At 36.0% G+C, this 21,850-nt stretch overlaps 2 long non-coding RNA genes across 2 annotated transcripts; both read left to right on the top strand.

The window, feature by feature from the left end:
* The first annotated feature begins 10,855 nt into the window (after window positions 1-10,855).
* LOC114542798 lies at window positions 10,856-13,142 on the top strand. The gene is made up of 4 exons (XR_003689768.1): window positions 10,856-10,895; window positions 11,772-12,128; window positions 12,380-12,442; window positions 13,103-13,142. It is a non-coding gene; the product is annotated as an uncharacterized LOC114542798 (long non-coding RNA).
* A 5,272-nt stretch (window positions 13,143-18,414) lies between these two features.
* Window positions 18,415-18,904, top strand: LOC114542793. The gene is made up of 3 exons (XR_003689765.1): window positions 18,415-18,505; window positions 18,706-18,781; window positions 18,864-18,904. It is a non-coding gene; the product is annotated as an uncharacterized LOC114542793 (long non-coding RNA).
* The last annotated feature ends 2,946 nt before the right edge of the window (window positions 18,905-21,850 follow it).

Raw genomic sequence — 21,850 nt, forward strand, 5'->3', positions numbered from 1 at the left:
CGAAGTTTATAATGAAAATCGGTTATGGTAGGATTCGAACCATCGATTTACCGCTTGGGAGACAATTGTCTTCTCCAATCGACTACAAGTACTTGTGCTGAACGGCCATGTTCATTTAATTTACTTTATCCTTTTCACAGATTTATAATGAAACACGGTTATGGTAGGATTCGCCACGATTTGCCACTTGGGAGACCATTTCAGTTTGACAACCTTCAATCCAGCTGTTTTTGTAGCATTCTAGTAAAATTTTGTATGTTCCTTCACAGGCAGCTAGTGATCTAGAATAAAAATAACCAATGATTCAATATTTTGTCCACCACCACCCAAGGTGTGTGTACATAGCTTTTACTAGTAAACAACTCTAATATGTCTTTCCCTGAACAAGTAAAGTTGTCGGGCTTAAATAGAAATAAACACACTTACAATGATTTCACAACTTCTTCTTCTTCTCGTTCCCGTTTGCTTCTATCCGATTCGTTAAACAAGTTTTTAAAGAAATTCTCTAAAGCTGATAACGTGATGTTATCATTGAATCACCATCTTTTGGTGTATGGAAATGAATATTGTGTTTTCGTACTGCTTAATTCACGACCAATATGTCGTTGGTCGCCAGCTCTATATATTTTTTGATATTTATTTCATCTAACGAGTTTCGTACATCTCGACCAATTAATATGGCATTAAGAGTACTAATTGCACGGATTGGATGGATTGGCTGCGGATGGCATAACCTTGAGTATTTGTGGAGATATTGCTTTTCGATGTCGGGTCAACATACAACGAGTTCGTTTTGAATCTAAATACAAAGTCTCATTTGCGATTGCTAAAGAAACGAAACATGGATTGTTAGTCTAGTCCTGTGTACGAAGCCTTCAAGCAGGATCTAACAATGTGTGTGGATGTTTCGCCTAATCCTGGTCCTCAATCTTTTGATATTAATCAGTCGGATGAGATGTCTCAACATCGAAAGCAGTTACGTTTGATGAACACGTTTCGACCCGCTAATAATCCTGAGGAGCATAGTTCAATGCTTGGGCAGTTGAATCTACAGAAAGGTTGGTTGTTCCATATGACCTATAGGAATATTTGCTATAATACCTACTTCGCAAACACCACCGCCACACTATACAAAACTATCATCCTGCAAATCATCAGGAAGCTATCCCTGTTAGAATCACGGACCGTGTCCCAAGCCTGTAAATATAAATGGCAGAAATTATATTAAGAGAATCAATCTCATCAATATTCCTTTATCAGGCATTGCCAACACTCTTGATACAGCTGTTACTCAGTTTTGTTCTTTGGTCTTCTCAACTGACGGTCTATTCGGACAAAGCGAATTTAGTCAAAGACTATGTGGTTGAGAATGAATTTGATATATTTGCGATTACAGAAACCTGGCTTCACCTGACAAATTTGATCATATATCTTTTGGGAATTTCACCCCGAAGGGCTACTCCTTTAACAATATCTCGAGACAACAAGGTAGAGGGGGAGGCATTGGTATACTATACAACAACACTTTAAAAGTCAAGCTGGACTCGGCGAAAATGTCTCACACATTAAGTCTTTCGAAGTGATGGGTATGCAAATCAATGTGTCATCTCAAATTCTAAATATAATCGTATTATATCGACCTCCATGTAGACGATAAGTCGGAATTAACAACAAAAAAATTCTCAATCTTGTTGATTCTTTTAATCTGGAACAACGTGTAAAACAACCAACACACTTTGCTGGTCACACGTTAGACCTTATCTTGTCTCGCCACGAGGAAAATATTGTTCAATCTATTGACGTTCATGATCCATCTATAATCTGACCATTACACGGTTACATATGAACTCAATTTTAAAAAACCATTGTTTCATAGAAGGGTCGTGGAGTCACGTAAATTAAAGCAATCAATATGGACTCGTTCCTTAATGAAATTAGGCTATCTCCGATTAACACTGGGAACACGGCTGATATAAGTGCGAAAGTCAACCAATACAACTCGGAGCTGCCCAAAATTCTGGATCATCATGCACCACTTATTTCAACACTGCATGAAAAGCGCCGTATTCTAAGGTATTCACATGTGAATACGGGTGTGAATAAAACACATATTGCAAGCGTATTCCGACATGGAATATTAGTGTGAATACGGCATCGTATTCTTCAGTATTCTAAGTGTGAATACGCCGTGAATATGCCGCGTATTCTGACCAATATTCACACTTGGAATATCTCACTTCTCACTTAATCCGTGTTTCCACAAAATAAATTCATCAGCTGACATTTTTAAACTTTATTTTGAATGCTGAAAAATTGAAGTGGAATTTTATAAATAATTTGGCGCAAAAACCAAAAAGCGCTCTTTCGAGTTTAATAAACATTGAACGAGGAGATCGTGCGTTTGTGGCTGTAAGAAATCTTTTTGGCGCTTACAAATAAGGGAAGAGAGTGAAGGATGCCAAGGGCTTGGTAAAGTCTGAAAACTCTGGTCGCAGTTAAAGAGCATGCCGGCGAGTATTTGTATGCCACGATTCCCACGAAGTCTGATGAAGAAAATGCGCGAAATAGAAATGAGATTGCATGGCGCGATTTCCACAGCACCTTATGTTCGCTAATACGTGTAAAATGATAACGAATATTAACCGTATTTCAAGGATTTTTTATTGTTCAAAACCGAAAACGCATATACTGTTTGTGCGTAAGGGACCTCTTCGGTGAGTGACTAAATATCGTGCAGCTGAATTCAATAGCCGGCCTATAGACTATACCCTATGACCATGTTGGGAGTAATCTCAACATTTTATTAACAAATTACCTGGTGATAAGAGGTTAATGGGTTATGCGTTCGCAGCCTGTGCGAATGTTTAGGCATTTATTGTCCCTCAAGTCTGTCCATTAAGGAAAATATCAATATGAACAAACATGCATAATCTTTAGGTTGCCATGTTAATTTGCATAGCAGTCATACACATTGCAATGGTAGGTTTATCCACAGTTAATGTGTTTTATCAAGGTTGATCAAATGCAATACTAAGATTTCAGTCAATTATTTAAATTTTATACAGTCCTTAACAAATCATGTACATGTGATAGGTTACAACATTTCACATTTTATAAAATATATTGGAACATCACAAATTGTTCAAAAATATGTAGCAAAAACACAGCGTATCATGAACTTCTACTAAGCTGTTATGATTTTCAATCTTTCATCAGCTGATTGTTAATTTATAAGCAATGTTGTTTTAGTATATATGAAACATTGCTCCTGGAGTATGTCAGAAATTATACTTAATAGTAAATTGTTGAGCAAAGCAAGTGATGTTTTTTTACTTGGTAAGATATTAAAAACTATAGGTGAGCAGATAATGAATCAGGAACTTCTTTCACTGGGTGAAAAATCCTCTTCATCTTTAGCAAAGTTAAGGCCAACTCTTTTGGGAATTTTCTCAATCTTGCAACCCCTGATGGCTAAAAACAATTAAAACCACCTTAAAGCAATTATTGAACAAAATACATAGCAAACTTTCTTAAGCTATAATAGATTATTATCCGAAAGGTTAATGATAATAGTAAAAGCTGATGTTGCATGCATGGCCATTTGTTTTTATTGTTGTGCATAGAATTTATGCAGTGTAATGAAATTATAATATTCCTAGGAGAATGTATATGTACAATGTACAATGTACACACCATTCATATAATTTGGAAGCTAATCAATTAGGGTAAAAATGGAAACAAATTCTTCCATGAACTTAAAGCTGTATATACACATAGCTACTCCTAGTATGCAAACATCGAGAAGCTGTAGTAAACTCATCTACACTTTAATGGTATATTCTTTAAGTATTGTGATTATAATTTATGTACGGAAAAGTAATTGCAAACAAATCAGTAAACAGTCTCAGTTATAAATTATGATGAGGGCAATGTTAAAAGGCTTCACTTAAAAACACAGTCTAGCATGAACTTCTAAGCTGTTAAGATTTCTGTCTTTGGGCAGCTGGTTGTTAAGATTCCTATCTTTTGGCAACCAGTTCAATAGCTATTCTGTGGTAAATATTAGTGTAAATATAATTCATATATGCTAAAAGGAAAAATATAGGCCATTATTTTGTTAAAAAATATGTATTATATATAACTAAAAAACACAGTCTGGCTTTGATTTCTAAGCTGTTAAGATTTCTGTCTTTGGGCAGCTGATTGTTAAGATTTCAATCTTTTGGCAATCAATCATTAGCTATTCTGTGACAATTATATAACAATATATATATCTATAATATATAAATTTTGCCTAAAAATAAAAAACCCTCATGAAATGCACCAATGCACCTCATTTCAATGCATCTTGAAACGTCTATCTAAGGGTTATGTTATGTTAAAGTTATGATTACAGCAGCTTTCTGAATATTTGTGGTAGGTAAGAAAGTAATGTCCCTTTTCAGTATTGGCAAACTTTTAAATTTTGTTTGTATTGAGTATGGCTTTGAAATGGCAAACATTTGTACCTACTATAATTAGTGTGTGATGGAGGTAGGATTGATGAAAACCATCATACAATTTATTTATTTACAAGCAGGTACAGTTAGCTGTGTACAAATTAGCTACAATAAACACAATCGTAATCTATTTTATTAATAAAAACAAAAAAGTGATGAGCCCAGCCGTAAAAGCGTTGGCCTCGCACTATTGTTGTTGTGTTGTGTTGTTTCAGGACTATAGTATGACATAACTCTTGTTATTATTAAATAACTTACCTGATTTTAGCGCCGCCACAAGAATTATTTTGGGGCATCGCGAACATCTTTAATAATTCAAAGTTGAACAGCTTGAACTTCTTTTGAAACCACGCATTTATATATAAGCGCCCTGGTTGAAACCAATTGACATTTGTGCCATGTTATCGTTTTGTAAACAAAGGGAACTGGACAACTTTTGCGAGGAATCATTTAAAGACATTTATTTGTTATTGTTATACGACCTCCGAATTTCGCCATTTATTCGCAATTTCGCCGCAATTCCTTGGCGCAAAAATTGTCACTAACATGTCGAAGAGGAAATTTCCAAAAGGAAATTTCCTACGATTTCCCAACACTGAACTGTATATATTACGGATGCTTTTGACGATACAGAATCATCAACTTTCTACCCATGTGTTTACGTATCCAAGCAAAAATAAAAGTATTTTTTTTATATAACTTCTTTTACACAGGTAATTAAAGAAATTGATGGATATTTCTCTTTTTATACAGCTTTTTTACGACTTACGAGGCTACTCAGCGCTCATCGACTGAGGATATACGATACTCGACATCCCTGCGGCAGCAAAAAAAATTAATCAAATAAAAATCATCGTGCGTTTGGTAACATTTATTGTCTTTATTGTCTAAACAAATCAAGTGCAATTTCAATTTGTGACCGTGATGAGAAGAAATGCTGGATAACAGTTGACACCGGCATTGAACTGAAACAACCTTTGCCTATTCCGTGGTATATAAACGCATTTCCTGCAATATTTACACAATATAACTCGTTGATTATCCCGTATTCATGCGTACAATCACATTTTCTATGCCGAAGTGTGAATACTAGGTCTTGAAAAATATTCACAGAGTATTCGAAGGTATTCTAGGTCAGAATACGCGGTGTGTTTTATTCACAGGTATTCACATCGGAATACCCCAATATTCCGAGGATATTCACAGTGAATATCTGTGAATACGTGTGAATATGGACCATATTCGAACTCATATTCGCACGTATTCACCTGTGAATACGCGGTTTTTCATGCAGTGAAGAGAGATAATTATTCGTCCAGCTGCACCTTGGTACACTGAACAAATTAAAAACGAAAAACGTATTAGAAGGAAACTCGAGCGGGTATGGCGTAAGTCAAGACAATCCTGTGATCGTCTAAAATACAGTCAGCAATGTCGCCGTGTCAGTGAGCTATTATAGGAAAGTTGTACTCGTTATTATTCTGAAATTGTTAGAGATAATTGGAGTGACCAAAAGAAATTATTTAAAACCGTTGGAAAGTTACTACATTATACCCCTGATTCTCAATATCCTGTGTGCCAATCTGATGAGAATCTAGCTAACAATTTTATGACTTTTTTTGAGGACAAAATTAATAAAATATATGAAGATCTAACGGAATCCACTTAGCTAAATAAAATGTCGTTGTTTGCAGCTAAATGAAATGTCGTTGTTTGCAGTAATCCTCAGTTATTCTCCTGGTTTCTCATCGTTCCCAGTCTCTTCATCCTTACTGCGAAAACTGGTTTGAAAATATTAAAGATTTGGTGGAGAAATACTTCAAGTGTGTGGTCTTCTTTTTTCTTTATATTTTGTTATGTAAAAATGTAATATTTTGGTATGTTGATTTTTGTTTAAGTTCGTGATGTATTTCTATGTAGCCTCAGTCTTATCCTAATGGGAATTTTTTTTTAGATGTGAAGAGAGGACGGCCAACCGAATTAAAGCTCTAAATGTGCTTTGTAACATATTAGGAACGTTATCTCCACTATATGAGGTATAAAATTTTAGTACTTTGAATAAATTTTAGTCCATTTTTCTAGACATTAGCGATATTATGAATCTTTTTCTAGTTTTATAACTCCTTGATTTTTACAGGAAGAAATACTTGAGAATTCAGTGTTGCCACATTTAGACCACATTGTCAAAGATCGGGATATTTCTGTGCGGATCCGAGCTGTCCAGCTTCTGGTCGATGTTATTGAATCCTCTGATTCACCGAAAGTTTGCGATGTTTTGCATATAATCGAGAAGGTACTCAATACAATCATTTTCAGACGGTTTCATTTCTCCACTCCAATTTCCCTCTTCATTCGTGATGAGCTGATACTGTACTTCAATAGAAAATTCTTTCTTATCAGTGAAAGCTTCCTGACCTGAACCTAACTATATATCCGCAAATTGGATCGTTTTACACGGGGGTCGTGAATGCAAACGCATCAGTGAAGTAAAAGGATATATATTTCATTTATCAATTCCAGATTGCCACTGTCCAGTTGATCCTCTCAAGCGATACGTTAAGCCGTCATGTAAAGAACATGTAAGGTAATTATAGAGACTGCAAGGTATATGTAGGAACATCTAGAGACATAAAATTACATCTAATCACTGTAATTTGTCTTTGTTGCTGCAGCCTCAGGATGAAACAGCATAGAAAGACATCAAGGAGGCTGTATTAGGATTAGTACGCTTGTTCAAGGTAATGAAGGACATGCAGAGATTGTCCACACATATTCGTTCATTGTGATGAAGTTATTTTCGTGAACAAAAATAAGTGTAATTTAATGCCACACTTGCTTCTCTTTCAGTAATTTCATTCTATTTTCGCAGATAAAATTGTTGCGTAAACCTCAAGAACGAGCCGAACGAATATTCAATATATTAGTGTACCACATAAAAACTCATTATGACAATGGCTATCGGACGTATAGTGCATCGGAAATACGGCTTTCGGTAAGGCAAATTCAATTTTATTTCTCGCGATTTTTCTATGATGTCTCACATTGTGTTTTCTTAAAGATTCTTCAATGTTTCCTCAGTCTGCGAGCTGACAACGTCTAGGCCTTGTGCAAGACAAAAGTAGAAAAGTTTAATTCACTTCGTATTTTGTTTGTTCTGAAAGAAAATGTTGGTTAATGACGATAGTGCCACGTATGTCAGGTATTCTGCTTCCAAAATTCCTTTTCTTGTTTGCGTAATACATTCTCATTTTTGTTTTAGTTCTGCAGAAGATAAGACAAACGGGATTGTTTCACTGCCTTACAGCGAGGCGATGAATGTTATTCTTGTGTGCTTACAACAGGTAAACTTTTCTATCATAATGTATCATCTGGCATTAAGTTTCGATTGAAGTTCAACTTTCTTCATTTTCTAGGAATTGGAATGGGAGGTGTTGGATGTTCTTCTGAGGAACTTTCCAGAGGCACTGCAAGATAAAAACTTGATACTTTCTGGAGAGCAATATTTACGTTCAATATCTACAGTCTTCTCTAAAATGGGAAGGAAAGTGAAGTTGTGTACTTTTCACACCAAAATCATGAACTAAAAATTTTACTTTGCATTCAGGTTTCAAATTACAATTTTCTTCCTAGATTATTTCGTGTTCCTAACGATATGCGCCGACCTCATTTGTACGCTAGAATTTTTCCAGTACGGTTCTTATCAATCAGTTTTTTGCATATATCATAATATCTTACCATAATTATACCAAAACCATATATACCATAACCATACCAATCATATAATCATATCATATAATCATATCATATAATCATATCATATAATCATATCATATAATCATATCATACCATAACTAACCTTAACTAAATCATACCATACGATAACCATATCTTACCATAATAATATCACACCATACCATACCATAACGAAATCATACCATACCATAACCATGCCTATCATACCATAATTATATCCCACCATACCATAACCAATTTATACCATAATTATATCATACCATACTAATGATTTAATTGGATATTTTATTGTAACACGTGCAGGTATTAACGGAGCTGTGTACGTACCACATTTTTATTGGTCAAGATGAACAGGTAAGAATCTGCGTGACTTTATTTTCAGCGGTTGTCTGTTCTTGCTTAAACGTTGTTGTATATTTCGTCTAGTGTTGTCTAATGCGTACTTGGTTGCTCATTTCGCGACCTTAAGCGTATCTTGTCTCACCATATGTATGGTAGAAATGCCTTCAGTTATGGCAAGGTATGGCTACTTAAAATAGTCTGGAATTTGAGACGTTTTTTTATGTCCATTAGCACTTTGTAAGAATGAAGTTGATTTAAGTAGTTGCAGCGTTTTAGAAGTTTATTTATTTGGAGATATTTGAAATCGTGCCTTGATAATGTGCTCAGTGAATTTACAGAAACGTTTTTCAATAAACTGCAGCCTAAACGTAACGTCTCTTGTGATGCGAGATACTCCTTCACAAATATATGATTTTTTAAGTAATAATTACTAAATTTTCTGTCCTTAGACTGCTCCCACAATATCTGGAAAAGTTTACTAAACTTTCGCCAACGTCTCAAGTTGCCATACCACTGCTAGAATTTTCCTCTGGTATGTTTCTTGAAGTTACGTAAATTATGAAATCTGTTACAAAATATCAATGTACCCCCTAAAGAGAGCTAGGTTGTGTAAACACACAATCGTATTCGGCGAAAAGTTGGTAACATTCTTTTAAATCGTTTAAATCGCATTGTAACAGCTTTGTGCTTTGTACAAAAACTTCACAGCGATCCAGTTGAAACAAGTCTTTGGAATATGTTTGCCTTACACAGAATCATCGAAGTTGGCTCAACGCGATAACATCTGAAACTTTTTATTATTGGTTTTGTCAAAATGAATAAAATATAAACGAACTGATATGTTTCACCTTAGATACTCTCAATACACTGTAGCTCTTGCTGATAAAGTCATTTCATCCTGGTTTGTCAACTGTCCGCTATTGTTAAGAAAACAATTCGTGCCATTTATTACGAAAGTAAGTCCACATGTCATTCTATTGCCAGGGGGATTGCTTGCTGAATTTTCAATAGATATATTTGCAAGAGCGACCAAGTTTTAATATTCTTCTAGTGAAAGCTCTTAGGAACGTAGTTGTCATTTCCAGGCTTCTTCAACTGATAGAAAAACTCGTGCAGATGATTCTAGCCCGGTGCCAAACACAAAATTCGATACCAAAGCATCTGACCTTCTTACCCGCGATTTAAAGCCCACTGGTACCGTAGGCTCAATACAGAAATCTTGTGACTCAAACATCTTGTGACGACCAGCGGTGGGAAAGACTGAGATTTATGAAAGTTTAATTCCAAAACAACTCTTTGGTAAGGTCAACGATGGGTCAAACCTGTTCAATGTTTTGGTTGGGCATTCCGTTGGCGGAATGTCAAATTGATATTGTTGTATTTCAGATGATTTTCGGCCGAACTCATTAAAGAAGGAGCCAGACAACGCCTTGAAACTACAACAGAACTTCTTAGCAAGAGCACAGACAGCGTACATTGATTGTAGATCTTGTCAAAGATCGCCTCGCATCGTGTAGAGAAGATGAGGAAACTAATATTGAAGATACCCGGGATGATGTTGAAATGAAGAAAACCGAACTCAAGGAGTCAGGTTTGTAATGTTAAAACAGATCGGCCATTGTTCGCGCATTTACGAAATGAACAAATTATCTGCCAACATTTTAGACAGCGCAGAACAAAAGATGCTGCTTACAGAACACGGCAGATCTTCACCCTCGTCGATTTTATTACAAGATTCCGGTCAAAAGTTGAATCTTGGTTCGGCATTTCTTCAACGAACTCGATATTTGAGTCGTAGTCCGAGATATGGACCAAGCGCTTTTATGGTAAGAATTTCTCTTCAAACTCGCTTTGCATGAAATTTACTTCGTGCAAGAACATTCACTATCCATCCCTTATATTGCTACTAACATGACTGGCAGGGGAAGCAGAAAAGAAAGAGATCTTTGATTTAGACTAGCTTTTTCATTTTACAATCGTTTCAGATTGATGTCGTACCAGATTCCAAAGACACTGTTTTACACAAGGAAGAAACTGAAGGCAAGCGAAATTACCTTTGCAATATGGAGGAAATATATATTATAATATGACTATATTTACCTATTTTTCTTTCACAGGGAACAGTCAAGGCTTATTAACTCGTGAAGAGTTTCAAAAGGTAGCAATTTTAAGATCACGAATCATCATCGTGCATTAATCTCAACATCTGTTTAATTTTAGCCTGTTCCTGGTAAATCCCTTCTGGATGCAAGTCCTTTGAAAACTTTTTTGAGTTAAGACGAGGATAAACTTAATGAATCCGTAAGTCAAGTAATAATAATGATAAATTGGTCTTATACGGATTATTAAAACTGAGCATTATAAACCGGTAAACTCAGAAACCGGTAATCTCAATTTTGCACTTCGAATTACGTAATTTAATCCTTGTGGTTGAAGGTGAGGACTTGCAACGTTACTTATTTATTACAGGGTGACGATAGCGTGGGGAATTCAGGGGTCGGTAGACTTAGGGAAAGACACTCGTAATATAATAGATTTTACAAAATATATCCTTAGGTTTTCCTATGAGTTACAATAAAACCTTTACAATTGTTCATTGATGAGCTCAGAATGTTTCGTTATCACGTGGCCTATGCACGACTCTTAATGGTTACTGTTAATCTGTTGTAACCACCTGCTGTACTGGTACGATGATTATCACATTTTGTTTGAGCTTTACATACCCGGGGAAAACACTCAGCCACGTCGAGGTTATTAGCTAATTCCAACAGCTTGTCGTAGTATTCATTGTGGAATAAATCTACAGAGGCACGTAGTTTTGCCATTTCATCCTTTAAAAGATTAATCTGTTTTATTGATTCCGCAATATCGATTTTTTTTCTTCTTTAATTGGACCGTCAATGACAAAGTATGATCCAGAACATGTTGGGTGATAATGAGAGCAGCCATAAATTCAAATTTCTCCACGTTGCGAAAATGAGACTGTGCGTCACTAGCTAATCTAGGAAATGGCCCTTCCTGCGATCCTCCAAACTGCATAAAATTGAGTGTTTTGTAGATAACTTTGAATGCATCCAAACAACCATCGCGGGATCTTATTCGTTCTACCCATCGTGTCGTGGAAGGCTTTGCGAGCTTGTTACGGGTTAAACCAAACTCTTTCATCTTTTTACTTAGATACTGTGAGCGGATAGGGAAACTGATAAAAAAGCTGGCGATATTTTGTGCCTGACTCAACATATTTTTCACTGGAAGAATTGAACACGCTTTGGCAACAATAAGGTTTAAACGATGACTGGAGTAATGAACATGCAACGCCTTCGGGTTTTTCTCTAATATTCTCCCAGAAATACCTTTTACCTGGCTGGACACAGCACTAGCACCGTCATATCCCTGGCCTCGACAATTTTGAAGGGAAGCCCGACATCTTGAAGTGTACTTTGACTAATGAACGGAATCAAATCCAAAGGCGAAACAGTTCGGTATACAAATGAAAATGTTCTTGAATCATGTAAAACTTCAAATTTATTCAAGGTATGTTATATAATTAATAATGCATAATATATTTTCGAAATATTATAAATTTGAACTTAAAATCAGTGTCTACCGTCTACTTTTTTGCATATTATAAAAGTAGCAAGCAAATTCAAATGACCATAAACCCGGCATTATTTTAGAATTCGAAATTTTGACAGGATATAATTTTGTAGTTTTGATAGTTTATAACCCCAACAGCCAAACAATTTTATGATACTTATCCCTATATTGATCATTAAACCCTATAGAATGTATTAAATTATCCAGAAAGTATAAGCTTGGAGTTATCATTAAAAAGTGCCTTGCACCAGGTGAACTATATTTATTCAAATCTATTTACTAATTATTGTATTTTACTAATTTTGTATTTACTAATTATTGTATTTACTAATTATTGTATTTTACTAATTTTGTATATACTCATGTGTTTTTAGTGATAATAATGTAACAATAGGTTGATGTTCGCGGTCATAAATGTGTTTTTGGCCCGACTTCGAACTCATTTTAGCCCGAGCGTAGCGAGGGTTAAAATGTGTTCCGCGAGGAGGGCCAAAAACACATTTATGCCCGCGAACATCAACTCTATTACTATAATATATAATAAACTATAAACTATTATTGCTATAATATATGTTCAACATCGTCAGCCTTCATCCCCTTAGCTCAGTAAGTCATGCGACATTCCATGTCAGTTCCAGTAATTGTTCATCTCAGACCTTGAAAGAAAAAAAACAAACATTCCAAACACTCCAAACACTCCAAACACTCCATGTCTTCTGACCTGGATTCAAGTTTACTGCTTTTATCATCTTTTTTATTTCACGTTTCCATTTTGAACATGTCCAATTGCAAAAAAGTATCCAGCCGACTTAAAATAGTTTTATTTTTGCAGTTACTTTCCAGAATATACCGTTTGGTTAAGACTTGTGTATTATAGTATATCATAGTTTTAAAACTTCTTTTTCTGTCAGATATTTTCAATAATTAGCTATCGAGACCATCCTCAGTTGTTCGGGCTGGAATACACAAGCGGTCAGCTGAGAAATTACTCGTCTTCCGACAGGTAGTTTAAAAAAGCAGATTTTGTATGAAGCTATATAAAATATTTCTTGTTCTGAATGTTTGTATTTCACCAATCTAGGGATATATCATTGGCTGGTTAGCTACACGGGGTTAGAGGCAGTGGAAATGGAGATGTTTGTGTAAAAACGACCCCAACGAAGAGACTGTACGCTTTTTCATAGATGATTGAGCGAAAATTATGGTCAAAATTTTCCTGATGAAAATCTCGCACTGCTATGATTGCCGTAAATACGAACCCTCATTTCATTCTCCTCCTGACGTATGGGATCTCATATAACACACAAACAATTACACTTCTCGTCAGGTATTCCTATTAGTCAGTCCAATACATCACATACAGCAAAAGAAGAATTGTTTTTTTAAGATGATATATTTTTCAAGGTTATCGTTGGGGTCCATTGTATAACGTTGTTGACGAAGAAGTAGAAAGCAGTCATTTAAAATTCCTCGCTGCGTCTCCAGGTGAAATATTTCTCTTTTTATTTCACTTTAAATTTTTGAAATATCTCCAAAAGCTTATATTGTCTTATTACTGGTTCCTTGCAGGAAATTTAACCGAAGATGTGTAGAGATTTAACTGCAATATTTCCTACAGCGGTCTACTTCATGCAGTCACCCAAGACGTAAGTTGACAATTTCTTATTTTGTACTTTTCTGCAGACAAAATCCTGTGTAGAGAATATTATTGCATTTTTACTGAGTTTTAATGTTCTGTCAAAATCTGGATTAAGGCTGTTTTCCACTCACGTGTTTTTCATACGCACGTTAGTTTTCTGCATATTTTAGTATGCATTAGTTGACCTAGATTTACAACAATAATCGTTATAAAGGAAGCGAGAATAATTTAAATTGGCAATTGAAGCTTATTATAATCATAACCATGTACGTACGGACTCGAGTTTACTTCATAGTCGATAGCGTCGACAGCAAATGACATTGAAACGTTTGTATGGATATTTCGAAGTCCTGACAGTATAATTAATATCCCGTAGGTTATTTCAAGCAAATATTTGACTAGCGACGTCGAACAAGGCCAGTTAACCGCGTCGTGGATCGTAAACTGACCTCAATACAGAAAGTGGGGACAAAATAGCCAAAATACAAAACATTTGTTCTAGGCCTCTCAGTTCCCGCCTCGCCGCGTATAAGGAACGTTAAGAGGCTTAGGGACTACGCTGCGGTAACTCTGGTTGCTGAGTTGACTGGGTCCGAATCCATGAAATGGTAGATTTGAAATTTTCTCGCCAGAAGTACGGCTGGAATATTAAGTCTTTTAAACTCCAATATATATTTCAAACGATTTTAAATATTTTGTAAGGACTTTTCCCGGAGAATAAAGAAAGACTTATCATTAATGCCATCACAATGCTCATTGCTCACGAAGGTATTGTATATCTTTGCCAATAAATATATTTAGTGTTCACCCCTAAAATATACATATTCTGACTGCTATTACCTTCACAGGTGTTCAATATATACATAAAATAGTTAAAATGTTTCGTCTATTTGCAGGAGACCAAAACAAAATATCAGATAAAGATCTCGAAGCACTGTTTCACGCTTTGAGACATTAGGTTGGATCCAAAGCAGGTTTCACAACGCTCACTAGGTGAGAAACGTTTATCTTTAACCACAACACACGCTGTTTACTCAACCAGCTCACTTTCTCTAGACCGTGTTTCTGTTTTGTTTTTACAGCTTCTATGAGAAGGTTGGTGTGAAAACTGTGAAAGCTTTGAAGAGGAATAATGAAGCCGTGACTCACGCCGCTGTCGACATGCTGTGTGCTCTGATGCAGGTAAAGAGAGGGCTTTCCTTTAAGCGGCCAAAATGGTCAGACCGGTCATATTTAAATTTAAAATAGAGTATTTCGTTAAGAATATAGTTGCGAAATTTCCGAGCTAGACAGATGCAAGTAACGATATACTTGAACGCAGAGTTCTTGAAACACTCTAAAATACCAGTAATCTGTCTGTACCGAGATCAACAATAGGACCGGTCTGGCCGTTTTTTCCGTATAAAGGAAAGCGCCAACACTTTAACGATGAATTTCCTGGTAATATGTTGCCAAATCTGTCACTGTCATTAGTGTTACCCCTTTAACTTGCAATCCACATAAACTCAGCCAACTTTGAAATCTGAATGTTAACAGGATCCAATTTTATCGAAACCAATTCTGTTTTTTATATAGCCAACGCACGATAACTATGACATTCGACAAGAACAGATAAACAAAAGCTCTTTGTTATCCTCTGAAAAATTTCTAAGCAGTTTGTTGGAAATTCTCACGATAAATGTGGTAAGATGTGCGGTGTTGGTTGCCTATAATCTATGCTGAACCCTTGCATTTTATTTTTCCATCCCTCTTGTATGTATATAGCTTTGTTTTGGAAGAGAAATTCCCTTGCAAAACCCAGCAAGTGATTCGTAGCAACTGCCTTTCTAATTTGAACTACCTTTCTAACTAAACACAAGAAATAGATTAACCATGAAAACTTTTCTTCTATATTCGTTCTACTGGGGTTTTAGTTATAAGTGGATTGCTTGATTTTCTGACGTTTGCTCTGTGTCCTCCTTACAGGTTTGTTCTAGTTGCTTTGCAATATATTAAAATAATACGGGGGTGAAGTTGGACATTCATGTTAAACTAATAGTAAGGTGTGATTGCTTCCAATATTTTGAATCAACTCATGTAGTCTGTTACAATAAATCGACTATTGCATATTCCTCTTAGTGAGACAACAGATGATGAACAGTTTGGGAAATTACTGGAGAAAGTTGCAGGTATGCTACAAAGAAATTTGAGGAGCTTTTCATTCAACTTGTCTTCTTGGTAGTTTATGGCTCTTTGACTGAGGTTGAGAGTTGATTAAATAGCCTTTCTCTCTTTACCTTTTTGGTGAAGTTTACCACGTCCACTAGCTTGACCCATGCATAGGAGCAACTCATGAAGTCTGTTATTTGTTTGTCTAGAAATGGGTCATTGCATTTATCGATTGTTCCAGGTAGGTTTACGACAAAACTAAATAATAGTACAATTTTACCATTTCTTCGCTTATGTATGTTTTACTATTGCCCGCTAATGGTTCTTACCAATCGTGGTTTTGAATTCGTTCCTCAACAATTTCAGCATCCGTCGACAACAATTGTGAAAGGTGCTGGCATGGTTCTGAAGGCGATAATCGAGGTACGTTTTATTCATTTATTCATCCATTGAGAATTTTCTGCCTTTGACGAACGTCATTTATAACGCTCTGCATTTTTTAGCCGTGATGAATGTACATATTAGTTCAGTTGATATTTAAGAGGTTTTAAAGGGTCTTAATTTTGAGAGTATTATACACACTTCAAATCAAGCCAGGAACAGATGACGGAAAAATGAGTGAACTATAGATCCTCCGGCAGGAATCGAACCTACGCTTTTGCGATGCCGGTGCAATGCTCTTGTCACTGAGGACGTACAGTTGACTCATTTTTCCATCAACTGTTCCCTGCTTGAATTTGAAGTGCGTATAATACCACTCGAAATTAAGACCCTTTAAAACCTCAAGAATATTCCTGCATCGTGTGAAGTGCCTAAAATCATCTGTTGATATTTAGTTAGAACTTCACTTTAGGAAGCTGATGAAGAAACCGCGGCAAAAATACAAGTTCTGGCGCTTGCCGAGGGCGCTCTACCAAAACGCTTACGCATGGCCATGTTGCAAAGCACTGATAGACGTTCGCTATTGAACAGGTGCGAATTAGTGTGATAAATTAACAAATTGTTGCAGAGGTATAGCCTCTATTCCATCCGCAGGACCTGAGTTGTATTTTAGCAACATTCTCAGATTCATCTTAAAACTTGTGATTTTATAATCCTCTATATACTAGCCATCTGTAAATAGTTCAATTGAGACTAACAAGCATACTCCATAAGTAATTTATAATCATTATTGTTGGCATAGCATCATCCAACAGCAATGGCATTACTTGCGAGAATAATGTTCGTATTAAAGTAGTTATAGTTTTTAATGTCTAAAATATACAAGAAAGTTTAAATGCGAGATTTCCTGTTCATAATTTTTGGTTCATAAACAATTATGTAATAAATTTGAATACGATTTTCACAGCCTGCTGGTTTGCTCTATTACCTTGAAAGCCCTGACGAAGTAAGAAATCTTTGAAAACTTTTTTGCGAGGGCCATTATTTACATAAACCCATTGAGGTGATTCTGACTAACCAATCGTATTCATGACTAAGTGGATATCAACTGCTTTGGTAACTAAACTCCATCATTCATCCTTAAACTGTGCCAACTGCCCCCTGACGAAATAATTAAATGGTAATTCATTCAGAAGTGTAAAACCTTTTTGTAAAGAAACAATTTTGTTGGAAAGTTTTTATCTTTCCTTCAGCCACCAGAGACTGAAGAAGATCGTTTATCAATTCGTGACAATGTAAAGCTTGCAGAAGTACGTTTTAAATCAACAATCGTGTTCCAAAATTTCATAATGCATGCTTGCATGTACGTATAAGCCTGTTATTTCACGTGCTATACTTGTGTCTTAGAGCTCTGGAAAAACGAGGGGAACGTTGAGAATCAACTTGAAGGATATCTCTCGCATTGGAGGACAAAAATAGGATTCAAATCCAGGAAAGATGTGAGAATTTAAATCCAGTTTTTTTATTACAAGTAAGTGTTCATATTAAGAAAATGGGAAAATGTTCTAGTCGTTTGAAAGATGAAAAAGCAATGATATTTAAGCGGATCTTTTTTACAGATTCAGTCAAGATCTGACAGCGTACAACCTGATTTGGAATTACAAGGTGAGTCTCGAAGTTAAGGTTAGTTTCCGTTGAAAATATAGGAAATGGAAATGTAATGGAGGATTTCCTGTCGCTATGAGTATAACAAGACAAATTCAATAGTCCTGACCTCTTTCTCTAAACTGTTCTCGTAAAAGAGTATGAAACAATTTCTTATGTTTTCAATGTGACAGACGCGAGAGGAACTTCTGGGGCACTCGAATCTGATTTGCACGCATTTGCAATGGAAAAAGATCTGAGTGGAAACTACGTTGTCTTTTGGAATCACCTTTAGTTTGAAGTCCTGTATGAATGTTTAGCTGATGAACTGAAATAGGTTAGTGATAAGCCTAACTGCTCTAGCTTTTTAACAGTTCTTCATAAAGCGTCCCCCCTTATTCCTCGATAGGAATCAAACTCATAACGTATCTCTGCTATCAGGTGACTATTATTTGAGAGTCTTGTTGGAACAAAACGACGAGGAGACGCCGATAACAAATGTGTGAGTCCACGACATTTATCTATCAGGGTTTGCAAATATTCAAACTACTTTCCATGTGCTTTTCTGTCTGGCTTCCCCCTATTCTCTATATTGCTGCACAGTTCACGCAATGTTATTTGTCCTGCAGAATGTAGTAGAGAAGTATAGAATCATGGATGAAACCATTCAAGATTCGATCGACTTTTCTATTTTGTTTTCAGGCTCGAGTTGTCTAACGATCTGTATCACTGATTCCTATTGACAACTAAACCAACTATGAAAGCAATGTGCCTTCAGGTGAGGATGTCGTTTAGCGCGAATGTAGCCATGTGTAGCCTTCGAAGAATGAATTAAACAAATTGGAATATTTCATTCACAGGCGATGACTAAAGTTTATGGAAAATATCACGAAGAGATTGGAGCTTTTAATGACACCAAGCTAAGGATCATCTGTTATTGATCCAGTGTTACTGCAGGAGCCTGAACTAAACTAACTTTATTCATACTGTTTCGTATTTTTAGCATTTACATGAAAATGGCATCACTAACAGGGATTGGAAGGTAAGCACGCCCTAATTTATTTATCACTACTGCTTTATATCCTAAACTTTAACGACCATAATTTAACTTTTTCTTCTCTAGCCAGAAAATGTTTTATTGTGTTCCTCGTATGACGAAACGCTTATAAAGGTTTGTGTCGGTTGTGTATTGAACTTGTGTTTAAATTGCCCTTTAAATTGTCTTTGAAGAAACCATTCGATGTGACCATTGCCAGCAAATCCTGGAAGTCACTATAATCTCAATTCCGAGTTTTGTCCGTGATTTCGTTTTACGAAAGCAGAGCGCATTCTGCAAACGTTTTAGGTTCAGTTATTTCTCATTGTTACAGTTTCTCAATGATAACAATTAATTTTTTAGATCAGAATTCCTATATGGAAACACTCTGTGGTACACCAAGTTACCTCGCTACCAAAATGTTAATCCGTAGCCTGAAGAACGATCCTACAAGAAATCGTGTGTTATATGTTTGGTATGCCATATACTTCAGTTTACTCAAATTCACGTAGTGAACACGATTTGTAATGAAGCTGGAGGTAGCTTAACCTCATTTCAAATTGGAGTACGTCAATGAAAAGTTAACGTCTTTTAGACTTTCCGGATCTTCTTTATTTTCAAAGCAGGCAAATAACCCATTGGAGAAACAAGTCAAAGAAGGGTCGTATAAATTTCCGAACAACCTCTGGAAGAATGTTAGCAGTGAAGCTAAGGATCTTATAACAAAACTGCTTACTGTTGGTCACAGAAATGCATCACGGTTTCAGAAGCTCTGGAACATCCTTGGATGAAGGTGATGATGAAATTACTAACCGCCTTATAACACCCCGCATCTAAGATTTTTCAAAATCGGCTGACCTTTTTCGTCTGAAGTCCCAGCTTTTTCGAATTGTTAGAATTAGTTTGGTTGAAGTTTAGAACGATACACTATCCAGCATAAATAAAGTCAGTTTAGTTCAGGTTTCCTCCTGTAGTAACACTGGATCAATACGGGATGACCCCTACTGGACCTCCATGAAGGACAATTTAGAACTGATAGAACTATACGGTATAAATAAAATTAGTTCAGTTAGGAGAGAAAGCTTTTAAAAGTGTTAGATTGATCACGATTTAACAAGGTTTTTGTCTTTTGTAGGATAAAGAAATGATAGAAAAAGCAGAAAAAATGATAAAACCGACCGTGGATGGAAGATCAATGTCTCCGCCCTTATAAAAGGTATGTTGAAAACTACGATACTTGTCCCGTTCTTCCGTCCAATGACCCTTATTTTCAACTCGCAATTGCAATGAAACATTACATGTTTGCAAGTTACATCGAAATTTAACCAGCTTTCCGAAACAATCTCAAGGCGCTGTTACACTACGCAACTTTCCTTGCAAATTGCAAAACCATTCTACTCCTGAGGCATCTAAAGTTGTCAAATACGAACATCTATTACGATCTGCTAACGTTTCCTTAGTATTTCGAACACTCTTTACAAATTAACATCCTTCGGAGTTATAATTGCATTGCAAGTTGTAAGGAAAATTGCATATTGTATAGTAGCGCCTTCAGTAAAGTTGAAAACTCACCGTGCAATGAAACATTGCATGTCGGCAAGTTAAAAGGCAGAAAATAACTGTCACCGTACATGGTGAAGACTGGCCGACGGTCACGTTCAGCAGACGAGGCTCTGCGAGCAAATAAAATACTCAGTGGGTAGCCAGCAGACATTTAGCAGCATGACTGAAAATGCTTCATGTAAGATCACATCACTAGTTATTCCGATAAATAAAAGAACAGGGGCCGGTTGTTCGAAAGGTGGATAAGTCGCTATCCAACGGATAACTCACTATCCAACGGATAAGTTTTATCCAGCGTGTGATTTGGGTTGCACGAAGCTTGTATAACTTTAACCAGAGGATAAAAATCGCTATCTACCGGATAAATTTATCCAAGGTCCGGAGGTGGTTTAAATCCACTATCCAGTGGATAAATTCAAAGATACAAGGTAACACTGTAAACATTTATATAAAATAGGACAAAAATGCAATATTCCTCTTACTGTGTTTCAACAAACTAATACATCATGATTGTATTCACTATATATTAAAATGTTTTCGAAGTGCAATTTGTCGCAGCGTTTCACGTTGCCTACACATTCCGTTCGACCGGCGATTTTTTGGACATCCTCGCATTTATAACAGGTGGTAAATTTACTATACGCTTCTAATCAGTTTATAAACGCGAATATGCAAAGAAAGATTCAACCTATTCCAAGGAAACTTGCTAATATCTAAGTAATTTCATTCACGAACATTAAAATAGTGTTTCTAAATTTGCTATGGGGCCGAAAGGCAAAGCGTTGCAAGGTCAAGGAATAAATTGCAATGTGTTTAATTAATAAAATCACTATGATGTGAAGTGCAAAGTTCGAGCAATCACTGTTCAAGTCTTTCCATTCAGTAACTACTCGAGAATTCGTAATGATTATGAATTCAATGTTGTAAATGCTTAGCAACAGCTGACGTTGTGGTACGAAATTTCAGAAAATCCTGTTTTCTTCTGGTAAATTTTAACTTATCTATTGGATAGCTATCCACTTCATATCCACGCTTCCTGCAACGCGTTTTTATCAATGGATAACTAATCAGATTTATCCGTTGGATAGGACTTATCCGTTGGATAAGTTATCCATCTTTCGAACAACGGCCCAGTTATACTATACTTTTGTACGTGTGAACTTTGCTTGATTTTCTTTTAATTGTGAGAATCCGACCGTGCAGCAACATTGAAATAAGCGATAACTACTAACTTGATTGTGATAGCCC

This window comes from Dendronephthya gigantea, unplaced genomic scaffold, assembly GCF_004324835.1.
Source record: "Dendronephthya gigantea isolate DGI-Jeju-01 unplaced genomic scaffold, DenGig_1.0 000400F, whole genome shotgun sequence".
In the NCBI taxonomy this organism is placed as follows: domain Eukaryota; kingdom Metazoa; phylum Cnidaria; class Anthozoa; order Malacalcyonacea; family Nephtheidae; genus Dendronephthya; species Dendronephthya gigantea.